Below are 6385 nucleotides of genomic sequence, written 5' to 3' on the forward strand. Positions count from 1 at the left end.
TTTGAAACCATCCAGTTTATCTTTGGCCTTCTTGAGTTGTACTAGAACTGGATGCAACATTGCTGTAGCAGTGCTCCTCCACCAAAACCAGAGGTAAGGCAACCTCTCAGTTCCCAGTCATATACCACCACTCACATATTTTGTTTTTTGTCCTGTAGCCAGACATTAAAGTAAGAACCCATAGCCACAAAAGCCCAGCTTCTTTTATAATTTTATTTTTTTCCCAGGATAGACCATTCAGCCTTTGTCTTTCTGCAAGAGTGACATGTGTTACTTGATGTATGACCTTAAACACAGTCAAAATAAAAAAATATGACTTATGTTTACAACCCATTTTTTTTTTCTCATCCCTAGTTATTACTAGCACCAAATTCACAGGGCTCTTTGCAAACCATTGATGAAATTGTTAATGTTAATGAACTTACACGGGAACTTGTCATGCAGTGATGATTTCCCATTTCAATTTATATCTGAACCCTATGACTTAATGAAGTCTTCATCTATTTCACATGACACATTACTTTTGAAAATCAGCCTATCTTGTTAATAATCACTATGCCATGTAATCCTGTGTCACGTGGCTTACACAAGTCTAGCTATATTCCATTATTCATTCCACTGAACTTTATTCAGGGCCAAAAAATGTTCATTATAGACAGATTGAATTACTTTTACTGGCAAGAAGTAGTTTCACAAAGACTCATAGGCTGACATCTACTTTCTATCCCAGGGAACCCTTAAACTGCCCTGCTGGAGTCCAAGTTTCAGGTCAACTTTTGGACTTAGGCTCTGGCTGTCAGGCTGAAGTCACTGACTTTGACCAAGGAAGGGGGGTGTCTCTACCAATCAGTGTCCACCCTACCAGTTTTTTTCATTTTCAACCATATTATCAAACATTTTCCTATTAAACAATTTTTCAAACTTCCAGTGGGTGCTTGGTATGGCTGAAAAAAACTAATGTAATTTTATACAAAAGATGTAACAGATAAAATAATTGTAACAAATCTCTTTTTTTTTTTTATAGTATTGCTGCAATGATGATGTATATGCAATGCATATGTAAATGAGAGAAAAGATGGAAAAGACTGAAAATGTAGATTGTCACCATGGGTTGGATTTATAGCCAGACTCTATTGCCAGCATTCACACTACGTTTTGCCTCACTCTCTGCTGAGTTTTGTTAAGTTTATCAGCGCAGTGCCTTCTTCTCAAGTTATTCTTCAGACAGTGCCGCTTCGTGGAATAATGCTTGCGTAGTGAAACAATTGGGTTCAGTAAGCTGTGTAACAAGAGAAACTTGGCAAATGTAGTTTGCCTACTTCTCATTTGGGCAATAGGGAATCACACAATCCAGCCTGGAAAACCATACCAGTAAACTTACACACTTTTCTATGTATCACAATATCATTGATCCGAACTGTGTAAGGAGTTCATTGAAATCAGGGAGGAAACCTATTCAGTGGCAGCTTCTGCATTGCATCTTTGCAGCACAGCTGTTTTCCCAGCAGATGTTGCTGCACTGTTTGAGGAAGATTCAGTCAGCAATGCCACAGCAGTGTGGGGCCAAACTGTTAGGAGTTGTGACATTGCATTCCTCAGCATCACAGCAGGAGGTATCATTTGTGCGAGGAATGAGGGAGTAGCTATGTATCGTACATAGCTGGCCACCATCCTGCCTGAGCATACTGGTAACCAGCACAGGTTCAGCAGCCATACTCTAAGGGACCAGCCCAGCACAAAGTAGTCTTAGGCCTGGAAGACTTCAGAGGTGAATTTTCCTTCTCCTCTTCAAACTACATGATGAGCAGATCACCCAGGCCCTGGGAGCTGACATTGTGTGCACATTTATTCAATCATTTTCTCTGTATCTCTTACTTCCCAAGTCCCTCCACCCTACCCCTGAGAAATGTCTTTGCTAACAGGATTTATTAAGAGATTCAGGTGCCAAAGCCACTCAGCAATTTGGTCATCTTGTTCATGCACTCAAGCTTACAACACTGCTAAAAGAAATGCACAAAAAGGTATGATTTCAAAATCTGCACCCTTATTCTCTGAAATAAATAAAATGCAGCAGAGAAACTCTAGTAGAAAAGAAAAAGTGAAAGCAAGATGAGCAACAGAATAAGTAATGGAGCGCAGAACTCCTTTCAGATGAATTTGGAAAAGAGGAGAGAACTGTAGTCATTCAGACATCCCAGAAGAGTCAAGCTCCACACCCAGGACTGGAAGTGTCTGTCACCTACAGATCATGCATGAGTGCAGGTATCAGTAGAGATTAATAAGCATTAAGGAGGAGAATTTTGTTTGATTTTTAAAGTTAAAAAATCATATGGAGTTCGTGATCAGATTAATGTCTTATGGGGAGAGATTTAGTTTATCAGTCACTATGGTTTACCCTTAATTTCTCCGTCACAATGCTCCATTAAAAATCATGTGCTATGCACACAGTAGGACTATAAATCACAATGCTCAGTTTCACCTTTCATATATAAATGCATATGTTGTTTCCTGGACAATTTGCTGAATTCAGGACACTGTTAGTCAAAATACATGGGGTGCCCAGGTAAATGCTCAGGGCAGTGGAGTTCAAAAAGTGGCAAGAATTTACTCTGCCAGGTCCTTGACCAGTCTCACCAAGAGGCTAACGGTGTTAACCAGCTTCAGCTGCCTCCACCATCTCACTGATCACAGTGCTCCTGCAGAGCAGACCTGCTGGGGGGGAATGCGTGTCTGAGCTTTAGCTTCCCCAGTTTACACATCTGTGTACTTTTGCAATGACAATTAACATCCACATAGGTTTACTGAGATGGTATTTGAACATAGAAAAGAGTAGCTTGTGAGAAGGAGGTCCAGAATTGATCCCACCATGACCTAATTCTGAAATTACCCCAAGCAGAATAACAGTTTGACATCCAAGGTCCTGATGTAATAGCTAAGTTACCACTGCAGGTACAAACAATTGCCTCACAGTGTACTTCTAACAGTTTAGCATCCGCGAATTTCACACACACAGTTAAGAGCGCTGAAAGGTGCTGGCCTCTCTCCACCTTTTGAAAAATGGTTACCGAGCACCTGACCCTTACTTAGAATATTAAGGCATGAAGGAAGAAAGAGAAACATGGATAAAACTAGGTGAGGCTTTAGTTCTGCAGTTGGAAATTAATTCTTTTTCAGTGTTCAGGGACCCTTGACAGCACCCTGTGAGCACACACCTATTTAAGAGAAAGACATCCTTTAGAATGGAAAAATAGATGCATTAACATGTTCTCATCACATCTGCCTGAGAGACCTGCCCAGGATCTCTGAAAATTGCCTGTGTCCAGTGACCATGGCTGACATTGGCAGTGGCCAGTAAGGGGGGAGGAGAAGGCAAGAGCCATTACTCCCAGCTTTTCACACAGCCGGAGTCCCAGCACACTGTGACTGCAGAACGGGGCCACTGGGGGACCCAGGAGGGACAAGTCACCCATGGAGACGTGGCCAGCACCAACTAGCCAAGCCCAGCAGAGGCACCAGCTGCAGGCAGCCCGGAATGTCTCTGTGAGACGATGGCTCCAGAGCTAACAAAATATCTACCCTCTTGTCCCATTCAACGCCTGCCTTCGCTGCCTCTTCCTCACTCTCATCAGTCATGGTGAAACCCCAGACACAAGCTGTGATAGCTGCAGAGTCAGGGAGAGCTGAAACGAATGGGGCAAAGTTTCCCTGGGCAGCACAGAGAGTGCTGGCACCGAGCAGTGGGCTGCCAGGGCAAAAGAAAAAAAAGAAATGTTTTGCTCATTTTATCTCCAGACCCATGGGAACTGCCCTGGGCTCCTGCCTCCTTCCTCCTTCCTCCCCCACCACCCTGGCAGCCCCCTCTGTGCTGTCAGGCACAAGCAAACCCTCCATTAGTCAGAGGAAAAACATTCAGAACTACTTGTTATGGATTTATTCAGTATAACTTGTAACCATATTTTGAAATGCGAGATCAATGCCACTGTATATCTACCATTATTTTTTATATGGAACAGATTCATTTTCACACTTGGCATGCAATTAAACACCAGAGTCATGAAGAAGCACAATTTCTAAAGGCCAGCACATTCCATGCTGGGACAGCACTATATAGCTACCCCTTAATTACATGCAATACAGACCACAGCAAGGCACATACAGCATGTGATAGTTTGATTAAAGTGAACACCGTGGCCAATAAACCAAATGCCTAAAACTGTAAATATTACCTAAGCTAAACATATTAAAAAAAAAAAAAAAAAAAAAAAAGGAATGCAGAAAACAGATCTGACAAGTCCTTGAACAATGTTTCAGCTTCTCATGGCTTGAAATCATTTTCTCATGTTGGGACTGTTATTTGCTCTAAAGTGATTCTTATGTGAGGGCAAATTCACTGTAACCTTTCCCACACGCCTGCTCTGCCGCATGTACGTGGCTTAAAGAGAAACTTCCATGTTCTGGAAAGCTCACCAGCACACCAGCATTAACTGCAAATTTCCTTCACCACCATCATGTTTCTCTTCATTAGTCTGCTCAGAGATGCCAATTACCTGCACTAGCTGTGTCCAAAACCAAGCTGCTTTCTCTTGCAAGCCCATTTTCTCTCCTCAGTTGAGTCTTCACAGACAACTGCAGGAACAGGGGCTGCATTTCACCCGTGAGGGTACATTTACATAGTGATGCAGACCCTTGCTTCTCTGCTTTTACTCCACTGAGCTAGGCATGAGCTGGTTGCATCCTAAAGGTCATATGGCTCTGTAAGCCCAGGATTATGCCAGGATGAGTCTCCCATGTGGCCACTACCATACCTGACCAGCCCAGGGCACAGCAAATCAGGCTTACATCTCTTATGCCTAACACACAGCCGGAGCAGAAGCAGAGGGGATTTCCCAAGGTCCCTACCTACAAGGGGTGCTTCAGCTGCATGCTCTGCTGACATGAAGTCCATTCCTCCGGGAGTGCTGCCTGACACCTGCACTGGAGCCCAGGAGGGATTGGTCATGTTCTATTCACACACACACACACACCATTCCTATAGGCTCTGGGACAACTTCCCACCACGGGGGTACACAGAAGATGTATTAACCTCTGTAAGCCCACAATGCTGTTTTCTTTCGCTTTTGCATAAAGTGTGCAAGGTGATGGGGAAATGCTTTGTTTGCTCTCACCCTAAGGACCCACATATCGGGCTGTGACAATCTGGCAGCATGGCCTGGATGCTCCAGGGCTTATGAAAATTCTTCAAAATCTCTTGCTTTTATTCTGAATTTATTCTTCCCAACATAATCAGAGTCTTTCTATCCCCTCCTCATCCCCCTTCTCCTGCACCTAAAGTGGCTCCTTACTTCTGGCTTCCAAGAACTCCCCTCTCTAAGCTATATTTTATCAGGGAAGTCTCAGTTTTGGCACACTTTCTTCTGGGCTCAGCTGGCTGATGTCTTCCCATCCCATGCATTCCTTAGGTCAAAGGTATACCCCAAAATGTACTCACTCCCTCTAACCCAAGGGAAGCATTGGAAATTGTCAGATTTGAGGACAGCAGCTGGATGAGCGAAGACGGCCAAGACTGTAGAGTCCACATGATTAATTTCAGGGAGGTATTTACTGAAATCATGTTAGCTTTAAAACAAAAATAAAAGGGGGAGGGGGAGGGGGGAGAGTTGAAAATTTGGGCTGAGGTTCATGGCAGTTGCTATTTTTATTGAAGTAGTTTACCCATCCCTGGTGGATTTGTGTTATCACAATAATTTCTATGCTGGCAGCAGCCTTGCAATGTCAGAAGCACAGAAGTATGATTTCACTGCAGCCCTAAGCCAGGGAAGAATCTGGATCATAAAGGAGAAAGTTCTGACCAGAACACAAATAGTTTAAGAAGTCACAAATACAGTTTTGGTGAAGTAATTTCTTTTCCTGAAATGCTCCTTCTCCCCACTTCCAGTCCACTTTCACTACTACATCTCAGGGTCACCTCTTTTGTGCCTTTAGGCACCAGCCTTGGCAAGAGAGGTCTGAGGGTGAATTGCTCTGGGGACAGCAAAACAGGTAGCAGAAAGGGAATAACTTTTACTCTTGGTCTTCAGACAACTGCACTATAATCTTTTAATGAGCAAAAGAATGTCATAAAATGCAACCCTCTATATATCTGAGATTCCTGCTGCAGAACCTCACCTACTACGAAAAGTCTTTTATCACTTGAGAAGTAGATAACAAACCTTCCATAAATGAATGTGCGTTTAAGGAGCATAGATGAAAGCAGTACAAGGCAGCAGAAAACTTACGGAAAATGTATGTCTCCTGCAATCAGTTTTCCATGAAGGAGGATCTCTTGAGGCAGCAGAAGCAAAATGGAAAGGCTTGGGTATTGCTGGAAATAGGGATTTTATTTCAG

The sequence above is a fragment of the Falco punctatus genome (assembly GCF_963210335.1).
Source record: "Falco punctatus genome assembly, chromosome: 3".
Taxonomy (NCBI): Eukaryota; Metazoa; Chordata; class Aves; order Falconiformes; family Falconidae; genus Falco; species Falco punctatus.